This window comes from Lytechinus pictus, chromosome 18 (genome assembly GCF_037042905.1).
Source record: "Lytechinus pictus isolate F3 Inbred chromosome 18, Lp3.0, whole genome shotgun sequence".
Taxonomy (NCBI): domain Eukaryota; kingdom Metazoa; phylum Echinodermata; class Echinoidea; order Temnopleuroida; family Toxopneustidae; genus Lytechinus; species Lytechinus pictus.
This window is the reverse complement of record NC_087262.1, coordinates 12,232,826-12,246,430: the sequence shown is the minus strand read 5'-3', so window position 1 is coordinate 12,246,430 and position 13,605 is coordinate 12,232,826. Positions and strand designations below refer to the sequence as shown.

Below are 13,605 nucleotides of genomic sequence, written 5' to 3'. Positions count from 1 at the left end.
ATAAAGACATGATTCCTTGCGTTGATCCATGATCACCCCTTGTGGTGTGACCTGTCAGATTAGGAGTTCTGTACACTTTCGAAGGTTTGCAATACCTAGAAGAACTAGCAGAATCATTTTGAGGACCAAGACATGGGGCCCGTTTCATGAAGAGTTACAACTGTTGTAACTGCCATTATGGCAACTACCATGGTAACCTTGATTTTGAGTGGCTGCTGAGCCATGTTACTATGGTAGTTGCCATAATGGCAAAGTCACAACAGTTGTAACTCTTTATGAAACGGGTCCATGGTCAATGCTAATACGAACACACAGCAAAAACTGTAGTGACGATTGCTATACGTAAAGGACTACACCATTCAAACTTCGGTGTTAAATTCAAAGTGGTGGTTCAATACCCATGGGTGTTATTAAAACACCTATGTTTGTTACATGTACCTTAGGACCCCATTCTCACTATACAGAAACCAGTTCAGGAAACCAGTTTGGAAGGTCACTTTGCCAGCGTTCCCATCTGATCACCCGAAAGTGGTTTTCAACACCCCTTCACATAGAGGTCTTGTTGCTACGGGTGTGACATGTTTCGCAAGAAATTTGAAACCACATAGACATTCTACACATAGTCTGTGGAGCAGCTCGCTCAAAATGTTCAAAGATCACTTTCTGAAGAACGGTGATATCCTTATGCTTAAACCAGTTTACCAAGGCAAAGCGATCTAGAAAACTAATAGCAAGGTGATTTTCTGATCTGGTTTCCAAGATTGCTTCCATGACTGCGATGAGCTTTCTCATTACACATTAAACTAGTTTCCACTAAACTACTTTCCGGTAAACCAGGTTTAGTGCGGTAATGAGAACGTAGTCTAACACTCTTTGGTGTTATGTCAATCTCTATAGTGTAATTTTAAAACCTCGGGATGTATTCCTCTATAGTGTCACCAACTGGTGTAGTTTTGAACACAACACAGTGTAGAGATACCTATTACTTTCTCTACGATGCAATAAAAACAGTTCAATTTATTTCAATACAAAAATCAACTGAATTCAAGTTGCAAATGGAAGCCAAGATGCAAGGAGATAGTTCAATACACAAAAGGGGGAAAATCAAAATGCTTGCAGATAAAATAGAGAGGGTCTTAGAATGGAACCAACAAGATGCTGAAAAGTGAATATAGGAAGGACCAGACTAAAATGTAAATTAAAAAAAATATCACTCAAAACAAACTGTTAAAAGCAATGAAAATATCAGAACTTTGGGGGTAAAAAATTGGCATTTTATAGTGGGTAGGGAAGGTGTACAGTATACAGGCAGTTCTAGGAATTTGTCATTCAAAATAGATCACATTATGGATATTTCGTGTTAAAGGAATTATTGGGAAATGTCAATAATTGGGGTCGTCAAACGATGCTTACGGAAACTATAGCTATAGAGTTACCATGACTACAAGCAATTATAAGCCCTCTTGCCCCGCCCCATAAGTAAAATTTTGTAGAAAGTGGTTCATTTTTTGCAAATGAAGCACCAGCACATCATTTGATTATTTGTAGCAGGGGGGGATGGGATGTAGTATAAAAAAAGGCCTAGCGCTGTTTTCTTTTTTACAAGAAAACACAAGTATTTCTTGGAACTAGTGTCTCAGTATTTCAAACTCTAATACATGTAGTTGAACTTTCAGTTCTCATAGTATGTGCTCTACGACATAAATATTATACCCATTGGCTGAGAAAACACAATCGTCCCCCATCAACCCTACAGTAAACTTATGATTTAGGAACAAATGCATTAATTTTTATCTCCAGAATCTATAAGCAACATAAAAAGGTATTTTTGCAATAATATTTCTCTATTGTTTTTTTTCAACTGGAACCCCCACCCCCGATACCGAAAAACGTAACTTTCATATGAATTGCTTAAACTACACTCTAAATTCCAAGGATTTAAAATAAATCCTGATCGGCTGTGAATAGTGACCAGCCGAATTTTGAATTTATTTTAAATCTTAAGGATTAACTTTTAAATATCAAAAGATTTAAATTCAAATCTTTTAGATTTATATTTAAATCAACAAGGTTTAAATCTAAATCAAATATTCGGCTGGTCACTATTCACAGCCGATCTGGATTTATTTCAAATCCTTGGAATTTAGAGTGTATAGAAGCTCTTGCATAACAGAACTGGGTAGTCCCAGTGTAAAGCCTTTGGATTAGGAATACGGCATTCGATAGTCAATGAATTAATCTTTTTCAAGGTTATAAAATACTGTCATCAAGGGTTCATTTGGATGCAGGAAGGGGATGCAGGAAGCATAAAGGTTAGGGCGGACTGGGAAGAAAGAAATTGTTCCAACGACAAAAACAAGGTTGCACAGGAATGATGAAAAAATATTTAATTGCCCCTCATTCTTTTGTTAAAATCGGGGCAACTTACCCAGTCCTTAGTTTCGGTTTCCAATCCTATTTTCGGCATGTGTACCTTTGAATGATGGATGGGGGAAAGCAACAAGTCACATTCATAAAAAAACACATGGATGGGGTTTAAAAATGCTTTGCTAACTTAATATGAACGTCATCAAAGCATGCAGCAATGACTTTAAAATTCAATGCCCCATCCCCAACCCTCGTCCCCTTGTCATGAATACAAAATATATAATAATCATACTGCCTTCACACAAAGTATACTGCCATTTCGTATCAAAATAACCTTAAAATAAATCTTATTCCATTCCTATTAAGATGAAAGTAATATTGTTCTTTTCCCTTTTGGTTAAAATATGAATGTTGCTGTAATCAAAAAAATATTTGAATTTTATTCAAATGATATGAAATGGAAATTGCACAGTTCCCTTTTGCCTCTTGAGACATGTTTATCTACTCTTTGTATTATCCATGAGAGCAGATAATTATGTTTAATGAATATTCTACTGATGTATCTAGATATAAATGTGCTCAGGTATTATGATATCACAATTATGAATCGACAGAGCGTCAAATTACACGCTACCTTTAACAATCTCAATAAAAAGGGGGGACATCGTGCAAAATTATAGCTTCATACAATAAAAATATGCCATTTCAACTCTCTGAATGAGAACTGACATGAGTATCACTTGCATAAAATACAAAGTTATATCAACATGACCAAAATAAAAGAATGATCACTTCAAAACGACATGACCAAAATAAAAGAATGTTCAAAATGACATAACAAAATCATAATGGGCTCACTCTTTAACAAATACAATTTTATGCGGCATGCATGAAATACATGACACAGGAAATTAATCCTCATAATTTATTTGTCATAAATACCTTCCAAATACTACATCCAGAATACATGGCCATGTTTATGATACCACAGTTGCCTTGAACTGGTGTTTGTAAAAATTTGACACAAGTAGAATGTAGCCCCGAAGGTTCTGAACTTCTGAATAATAATAATCACAACCAACCATCCAATCCATCGCAATCATTATTGTCATTATCATCAGGGTGATCACAATTATCATCATCATCATCAACAACAACACATTATTATCATAATAATATTTCAAATCATAATTATCATCACCATCATCGCATTATCATCATTATAATTATCATCATCATCATCAACATCATAATCAACATTGCATTATCATCATCACTATCATAATTGTCATCATTTTCAATCCTCATCATCATCATCATCACCATCATCTTTATCAAAATCACATAACACAATCCTAATCATTATCATCGTCACAATCATACCTATCATCTTTATCATCATCATCACCATCATCATCAATACATTATTATCATCATCATCATTGCATTGTCATAATCATTATAACTATCATCATCATCATCACATTATCATCATTTCATTATCATCATCACCATCATAATTGTCATCATTGTCAATCTTCATCATCATCGTCCTCACAGTCGTCTTCATCATAATCACATAACACAATCCAAATCATTATCATCTTCACAATCATTATCATCATCATCATCATATCATTATAATTATCATCATCACATTTTCATCATAATCTCATAACACTATCATTCTTATCATCATCAGCATTGTCATCCTCATAATTATCCTCATTATATTGCCATCACTATCATCACAATTGCCATCATTGTCATTATTATCCTCATTATCATCATCATCATTATAATCATCACATAACAATATCGTCATCATTATCATCATCACAATCATACTTATCATTATCATCATCACCATCACCATCATCATCATCATCATCATCATCATCATCATCATCGTTGCATTTATCATTATTATCACCATCATCATCACTATCATCACATCATCATCATCGTTATCATCCTTATCACAAAAGAACTAGTTCATTTCAGAAAAATTTTAGCAACATGCTAGACAATGCAAGAACACCCATGGCTTGCACATTTATGAATTGCATGAAGGTCTTTCTATGCAGATGAGGAAGCAAAAATATGGTACTCAAGGCCAGTATTTCCAATTGAAATCATAAATAGTTTTAACATGAGCCCCCCCCCCCCCCCTGTATTCAGGCCATGTTGCTGGAAAATGGTCTATGGTACATTTATCAAGAAGACTTGTGGTTTGTGAGTCATTTTTTATTTTATTTATTTCTATTTTCTTCTCTTCCCATGCCATGGATGATGTTCTATTGCCTCATTTGCCAGAAAAAAATAGGCAAAACAATGAAAATTAAATATTAAAATATTACATTTTAATTTTTTTTTGGGGGGGATCAAATTTGAATAAAAAAAAATGTATATTGGCAGGTTTAACAAGGATCAGTCGGGCTACGCCAAACAAACATCTATAAACTTTTGCTTTAAGGAAGAAAACGACTGGCCACAAGTACAGTACGTTGACATACGCTGTCTAAAACGTCCAGGGGAGCATTTCATGAAACAATCAGTCAATGATTTTCACTATTGTTATAAGCTACTGAAATCCTTGCATCTGATTGGCTGACAGCAAATCAGTCAGTGAAAACCACTAAATACATTTTTCATGACAGCTTGCTTCTGACTGGATAGTCTATTAAAAGAGTAACATGGAGATGTGCTTCTTAAAGGGGAAGTATACCCTGGCAAAAAGATTGTAAAAACACTAGGAAGTTAGGAACAATTATTTTAAACTATTGGTAAAGATTTGAGAAAATTCATCAGTTATAAGAATTTCAATTCTTTGATTTATGATGTCATTCATGAGCAACTACCCTATATTTTTAAGTCATATAAAATGCCTAGATTTCAATTATTTTTCATTGTTCATAATGACTATTTTTTCTTTCTGGAGCAGGAGTGAAATAATTTATCAATTTTTTGATAAAATATCATTCCATCGATTTTTTTAAATTGCACAATATATGTGGAAGCTGCTCGCATATGATGCCACAAATTCAAAAAAAAAAAATCGAAATTCTGAAAACCTTTTGAATCTTTCGCTTTTCTTCAAGCCTTTAATATCTTTATTATTTTTTCTACCAATTTTACATTAAACTTTGTGTCTGTTTTTTTGTTAAATCCTTTCTAAGGCCCCTTTAAAGGCCTTGGAAAGGATAAAAAAACAGAATGATGACAGGAGGCTTTAGGGGAAAATCATTTGGTAATTGTGATAAAGTAGGGGAGTAATAGTGACAACTTGAATAGTCAGGAGATCAGCTAAGGCAGCCTGAAGTAAAATGATGTCATTTCACTCAACTGTTGAGGATCCAGTAACACCTCTCTTTAGTGTTTGTGTGAGGGTTTATTTCCAATTCGTCTAATTCGTCCAATTGCCAACTCGTCTACTACCATTTGGTCAATCATCAGTTCGTCTCCTCACCACATGGTCTACTTTCATTTAGTCTCATGCCATTCCGTCTAATAACCAGTTGGTCCAATAGCCATTTAGTCCATATACCATTTGGTCTAATGAAACTAAAGTGTTAATTGTGCAAAATGAAGGAAAAGAAAATGAGTATTAGACCAACTGGTTATAAGAAGTAATGGTAATAGACTAGATGGTGATTAGACGAAGTGATGATTGGACCAAATGGTTGTTAGACGAAATGTTGATGGACGGAATGGCATTAGACGAAATGCTGATGGAAGGAATGGCATTAGACTAAAAGAAAGTAGACCATATGGTGAGTGGACGAGTTGGCAGTGGACGAATGGGCAATTTACCTGTGTGAGAGGGTGTGTACGCATGTGTGTGTCTCTCTGTTCAGATAATTCTTCTTCTTCATACTGTCAAAATTTGAAGTTGTAAAAAAAATAACAAAGGTGAGATACAAGTGTTTCTTTCACGTCACTTTTTCAAAACTGCTCGGACGTTTTACCTCGATTGCACAGAATGCACATTCCATGCTTGAGTGAACCAAAACCCTTGTTTTCTCCTTATTCTTTGAAGCTCTCACTCAATGTCATGTACTTGTGTGAGCTATTGTTGATCAATTTTGACAAATTATACACCATTTTAAAGCCTAGAATGAGCTTTTTCAAGTTCAGTAAAAGCATCAAAACTTTCCTTAGGGACTAACTGGCCCGTATTCTGAAGTCAGGTTTAACTTAGACCACGGTCTAACTCTCTACTAAAATTATGGGAAGCCAAGAAATCAAAAATTAAGTTTATATTTCTTATGTTTAATATTTTGTTTCCTTTTGCTTTCATAATGAAAAAAAATACTTCAGTTATCATTCCCAGACAATTACAAACAATTTGGGTGTCATATGAGTTAATAATTGAATGTTTACTGTTAGGGATTTGTGCCCCAATTGGCTCTCCATACTTAAAATATCAAAGTTACATTTTGGGCAAATATCTGAAATTCTGAAAATTCTATATTGTAATTTCTTTTCAGTTAATGAAAATGAAAAGATTTCCAAAACAAGAACATGTATATCTCGTATTAAAAACCCTTTTCCATTTAAAGTGTGTACTGTAGGAAAAGGATACAATGACTGCTAATATTTAATATAAAATTGGCTGCTTTGACTTCACGCATAAATCACAGTCTCATCGACTGCCTGTATTGTTGTAGTCCTTCTTGCGTTTTTTTTTAATAGGAAATCTAGACCACTCCAACAGAAATTACAAACATTTTGCTCTCTTACAATATCTTCTCCAATTTCTTATCTTTTTGTAAAGACAAAGATATGACTAATAAAAAGAGATCTTGGGCATTTCTATCGCATACTTTCACAGAATAAATTTCTCATATGACTTTTTACAAACAGAGGAAATAAGTGGCAAATTTTAGACTCAATTTTCTCATCAGTCTAGCAGGAACTCATAAATGATATGACGCTTTGGATGATCGTCGATGAAAGAAAAGCCCATTACTATATAAGAAATTTTTCTTACATATACATTAACAACAGTGAGGAGGGATGGAAAGAAGCCAAAAAATAAAGAAGATAAGTCTACATTATACAGACTCTGGATACAAAAAATATTCAAACTAAGGAGCTTCAATTTCATTTCAAGAGAGGAAAATTAAAAAAAATACAGAGTACCTTAACAGAGGCTACAACTAAGGAAAATAATTCTGAACTAGTTTCGGAACCTTCAACTTTTTGAAGCCTCTCAAAAATATTAAATGAAATTATTTTCAGTACCCATAGAAAACAGGGATTGATATATTTGCATTAAGCCACATGATGTAAATCATCCTAATCAATTTATATGTTGAGTAAAAATAGAAAGCAATGCATACTTACCTTCATCTGTGATTTTTCAAAATATTCTTTTTTTACTTCAAATAAAGAGTAACATTAAACATTTTCCATTTACTTTAAAACAAAATGTTGAAATTTAAACACCATATGAACACCCCCCCCCCCCTCAGCATTGTGGGTGGAATTTACATGATGCATAATTTCTTTTACAATAATTAAAGACCAACAAAGTCATCTGGTGGGTGTTTCTTAAATCTGTTTGTAAGTTACAAGCAACTTTACAAACAACTCGGGATCCTTTCTTGTGGTAAATGATATACACCAAACTTGTTAGAAATGTTGATTTGGCGCCTCAGAAAGGATCACCAGTCATTCGTAATGTCATTTGTTACTTAGGAACAGCTTTATGAAACACCTACCGGGAGACTTCCTTGGCTTAGTCATTCAATTTTTATGGATGAATTCATATTTTGGGGTGATTATATACCTGCCACCTGGGCGTGGTCACTTTAAGGGGTGTGGTTAGTCAGGTCAACCTACCTTTGACGATTCATCCACCATTAGAATAGAACAGCGCTCACACCGTAATAGCGATAGCAGGAGCTCCATGATGCGTCTGACGATGCTAGATAGGGTGCTCTGTTCCTCGAACAAGGTCTTAGCTAGCTCCAGTAGAACCTGGTTTGGATAACAAGGAGAAAACGTACGATTAACCCATATGCTGAGGCAGGTCTGGCCAGGTTGAACACAATACCATTTCAAGGGCCAAATTGTTTTTGCACAATAGTTGGCCCCCTCCCCACCCCCCCCCCCCCCCCCCATAAAAAAACATTGTGCCTGAGCTGGGCCCCAGCATGGCATAAAAGTTCCTATCATAGTAACTTTGCCATCCAATGGTAACTACCACGGTAACACGGCTAATCAGCCAATCAGAATCAAGGACATCGGGGAAGTTAGCACTGGATGGCAAAGTTATTGTACAATAGTAACTTTTATGCAACGGGGCCCTGGCTGGATCCGCGCCTGAATTTTGAGAATCTTGCAGGTATTGACCCAAAATCATCTGATTTTAGAAGGTAGGCTAATGGGTTAACCTATTGCTTCCAACTTTACAGATGTTAATAGATAGACATTTTGGTCTTCAATACAAGTCTCAGGAGTTTGGATCCAAGGTAAAGATCTTAAACCCTGCCACAACACTATAGGCCTAATCCTGAATGAGGCCATTCAAAATGCTTAGTAGTGAATATATACAAACATGCATACTTTTCAATAATATCTCATCCAATTGCAATTTATCACCATGATTAAAATAGTTCTGCCTCATTATTAATGAGGGTAGGAGTACACCTGGAATACTATTCACATTCACACACGTTGCTATGTCGGTCAAACCTCTAGTAAGCTTCTTTGTTTTACTGCATATACTAAAAGCGCTATCTCCAATGACGAGTCCTACATTAATAACTCCCCTTACAGTACTAGCATAAGTGGGAGGGGGTGGGGGACTTCCTGACAGAATTTTATGATTTTTTTTAAGGAGGGGGGGGGGGCTTCATATAAAAAAAATTCATGGGGAAATACTTCTTAACTTGGTGGGGGCCCTTCTCTTTTTTATTTTTTTTAATGAACCAGATTTTGCTGCCCCTGACAAGATTTTTCAGGTACACCATTGCCTGAAAATGAGTCATTGTATAACCCTCAAAGGCACAGCTCCATATTATTATTTTTTGGCCAAAACACGACACTCTCCCCCTTCATTGAATGATCATTCCAAGCGCGAGAGCCAGGGTATCTACTCTAGACTATTGATCAAGTAATTGATCCTGTGCTCAAATCTCACAAGCTCCCAGCTATATTCAATGAAGAACTACACAACAGACAGATATTAATGCCTTCCTTGATTTACATACTGAAAAACTCATCTCGTCGGTCGCAGAGAAGGGTTGCATGATTGTTGGATGGGCCCAAAGCTTTCTTTATCTATGGATTTTTTTTGCTTCTCAACTAGATGGAGACAGCAATTTATCATGGATATACAAATATATTGCACTTCGTATGAGATCCACAACTGAATTCAAATTTCATGTATCAAGACGTAGGTGGATTTAGATCATATAAGACGGGCTTACACCTTTGTGTTTTGGGCTTGCGTTCAGCTGCGTATTGCCTACGCGCAAACATTCCCAGCCAAAGGCAACACTGAAACAAGCTAATATAAATATGCGGACTAATGCAGAGGCCTTGCGTTGCTAGCTTGGTAGTTTGAAAATTCTTCAAACGTTAGTATTACTCAATGCAACTGAAATTTGTACAGGCAGAGACATGTCGCATTGAGCAAATGCGAGGAAGAATGAGTAAGAATGAGCAATGTCAGCGAGCAGCTTACATCTATGCCAATGCAGTGTTACTGCTCGATTTACCCTGATTTACCTCGCTTTACTGCGTGCAAGTTCTCTATACGTGCTCGGACGAGCTTGTAAGCAAAACTGTGATTGCAACGTAGCAACACACGGATTATGTTCAATTCGTCCGACGCCAATCCTTCCAATTGCCAACTCGTCTACTATCATTTGGTCTACCATCAGTTAGTCCAATATCCAGATGGTTTAATGGCCAATTCGTCCACGCACAATTTTGTCTAATAACAAGTTGGTCCAATAACCATTTAGTCCATTTGCCATTTGGTCTAATTAGACTTAGTGTTGATTGCGCAAAATGAACGAAATTGAATTGGATATTAGACCAACTGGTTATGTGAAGAAAATGATTAATAGACAAAATGATGATTAGACGAAGTGATGATTGGACCAAATGGTTATTGGACCAAATGGTTGTTAGACAAAATGTTAATGGACGTGATGGCATTAGACTAAATGAAAGTAGACTATGTGGTGATTGGACGAGTTGGCAGTAGACGAATTGGCAATTTACCACAACACACAGCTTAAAACGCAACGGTGTAAGCCAGGTTTTAAGGATGTATTACAAAGATATCTTCAGGAAGTCTGATATACAGTTACCTGATTTCTCCTTATTTCTAACGTTGCTCTCTCATAGAGTCTGGCGTTGTTAATACCGATCCCACAGAACTGAAGATACTGGGCAAATACCTGCAGATAAGAAGACAAAGTGAAAAACAAAATCAATCATCAAGTTGATGGTTCAATTTGTCACATTTATCTGTCATACCACAATTGAATATTTCTATTTTTTGCTATGACTGGGTATGTACATTGAATACTTTTGCCAGTGGAGGATATAGTTCTGTGGTTTTAACAGAAAATCTTGAATGTTTCTTGATAATGAAGTTAAAACAATGAAGGCATCACCACCCCATCATAGCTGAAAACAAGAAACAAACAGGAAAGGCTATTGAGGCTTTACAAAAAGTAACATTTCCATCATTACAGCCCATTTACAAAAATAAGAGCTCAATTAATATTGATGTAATTGTAAAACTGAAAATTGCCTTGAAAATAAAGATGCATGTGCAAAATAATCTGAAATTCATGCATTTTGCCAAATTTCAGTTAATATCTGACTGATCATAATCAATTTGACCTATTCTAAGGCACAATGACACCTGCTCTTTCGGAGTGAAATATGCGTAGTGCTTCGGTCAGTGCACAACTGTGCAATGATATCCTGATCCATCCCAACTGTGGACGGTCACAAAACATGGATATTCTTTATAATAAGTCTCACCAATTTTTGCTCTTTCAAGTTTGGCCAATACACATTTTTTTTTTTTTTTTTTTGGGGGGGGTTTCTTTTTTCTTAGCGTGTCAGTGAGGCCGCAATCATAAATGCAATTCATGTTAAGTAGGATGGTGAGACAAATTCAGCTTGTTGGTTTTCTAATCAACCCTTTCATACCAAAATTTGTCTGTCTTGAAGCTTAGATGTTTTACATAACATACTGTCTCATTTTGTTTCTGTCAATTCATAATATTCATTCTTTTATGTTATTGGTTTATACATTACAATTATGTCAACGTATTGAAAATATTGTGATTCTTGATGATTTCATAATAAAAACGTAAACAACAAAAAGTCTCACCAATTCCCCCCCCCCTCATCTTTTTATTATTTAACATCTAAATGAGGGCAAAATCTTGTAAGAATTTTATAATTTTCTTGCTTTTCCCTAGATAAAAACAAGTAACTGAGTTCCATCATTGTTTAGGTCTCTCCAAGTCTAAAAGTAACTATTAAGTTATTGTATAAGGATCAAGAAAGCACAAAGTACGAAAGTGCACCATCATATTATCACAGAGAATAGTAAGTGTATTTAGACTGACTCATTACCTGTTAAATTATGATAACTTTTTCAGGCCTTAAAATGCCCTAACCTTTCTGGGTAAGTTCTTGAAGATATGAGCATGTTCAGTATGGTCTGATTGATTAGCACACAAGCTCGCTGGGTTGAGAAAGTTCCCATAACTTGCTATAACAGTGCCAAAATACGCACAACTTTGGAAAAGTCCCAGCAAATGCGCTTGTAATTTCAGGCAAGTACCTACAATTTCCCAGGAATTTTCTTTCAGGAACATTTTTTTTTGCACATTGGCAAAAATACCTGTATTTTGTGATTGGGGTAGATCAGTAAATTTCTCAATCAGAAAAAACCTGGTATTCTCGAACGACTTCGAGGCAGTCTGAATATCCCTTGTTAGACTAGGTGGTTTCAGACCGCCTCGAAGTTCGTCAGTTCCAGGTATTCTCTGATCGGGAAATTTACCCCGATCAGAAAATACCAGATATTTTGGTAATGTAAAAGCAAACTACGCGTAATTTCCCCGAAAGAAAATACCCTCTAAATAGTAGGTACTTGGCGAAATTACGAGAACTTTCACGGGGATTATTCCAAGGTCGCAGGTATTTTGGCGATGTGAAAGCAAATTACGGGAACTTTTAGCCCAGCGTGTCGTTGGGTGCGGCGCCGTGGGTGGCTGCTGGGCTAGTGATTTTGAATCTCGCGCCTTGCCTGCTTATCAGACCATACTGCGCATGCTCGTAACTTCAGGAACTTATCCCGAAGGGTATGTTTCAGGGCGGTGTGAATGCAGGAATAATTAACAGGTATTTTTCAGCCTAAAAAAGTTCTCGTAATTTAACGGGGATTCTTGTGATCGAGGCGGTTTGAAACCACCTACTGAGAAACCATCTCAGCCCATTTATTGGGATCATACTGTTAAACAAATGTTTTAGGGATGGCATGGCTTGCATTTGTGAGATTAATTCAATAACGTAAACATTGGGTATGAATGTTTAGGTTGATTCATTTTATGTGTGATTTAGATGACAAGCCCGGCATCTGTTTTGGATGAAACAAATTGCTTCCAGTTGTAGAATGTACCAGGGTTTCACAGGGAAGTAGTCCATTGAAGAAGTAAAATAGACTTGCACTGCAACATTTTCTTACACTAAAACAACTTGAGTGTTAAAAGTGAGAAGTTGATGTCCCTTGATAAATACACCCTGAGGTGTTAAAAATTACACATGAGTTTGATCATAAGACCAAAGAGAGCTAAAGTAACAACATCAACCCAAGTGTGTTGTAGTAACACCGATAGGTGTAGAACACCAGAAATTTAACACCAGAGTAAAATGAGAGGTGTAGTCATCTACGTACACTGGCCAACACCACAGTCTTTTTGGCGTATAAAGGTTTTGTGTACAGGTTTTGTGACTGAAGTGGGACAAGCGTATATCTTAAAGGATTTTAAGATTGGCATTAAAGCGCAAACAAGGATTTTATAGCTATGTAGTCTGCAATGAAGAGCGCTTTCCCCGTGATCGAGTCATGAATTAACAGTGCCATCCTGGCATATGAATTATGGCACTTACTTGTCAAATAGTATAACAAAACCCACCAATTAGATATGATAAATGTGCTAGATTAGGTTGGCTTGATGAATCATGTCC

The 13,605-nt window shown here is 36.0% G+C and overlaps 1 long non-coding RNA gene across 2 annotated transcripts; it reads right to left on the bottom strand.

The window, feature by feature from the left end:
• Positions 1 to 2,428: 2,428 nt before the first annotated feature.
• LOC129281787 (uncharacterized) lies at positions 2,429 to 10,789 on the bottom strand. 2 transcript variants are annotated; one of them, XR_010296461.1, is made up of 4 exons: positions 10,698 to 10,789; positions 8,215 to 8,352; positions 6,181 to 6,243; positions 2,429 to 2,473 (listed from the first exon to the last, which is right to left on the bottom strand). It is a non-coding gene; the product is annotated as an uncharacterized LOC129281787 (long non-coding RNA). The 2 variants fall into 2 exon arrangements; XR_010296460.1 differs by lacking the exon at positions 2,429 to 2,473 and having other exon boundaries at positions 4,640 to 6,243.
• Positions 10,790 to 13,605: the final 2,816 nt, after the last annotated feature.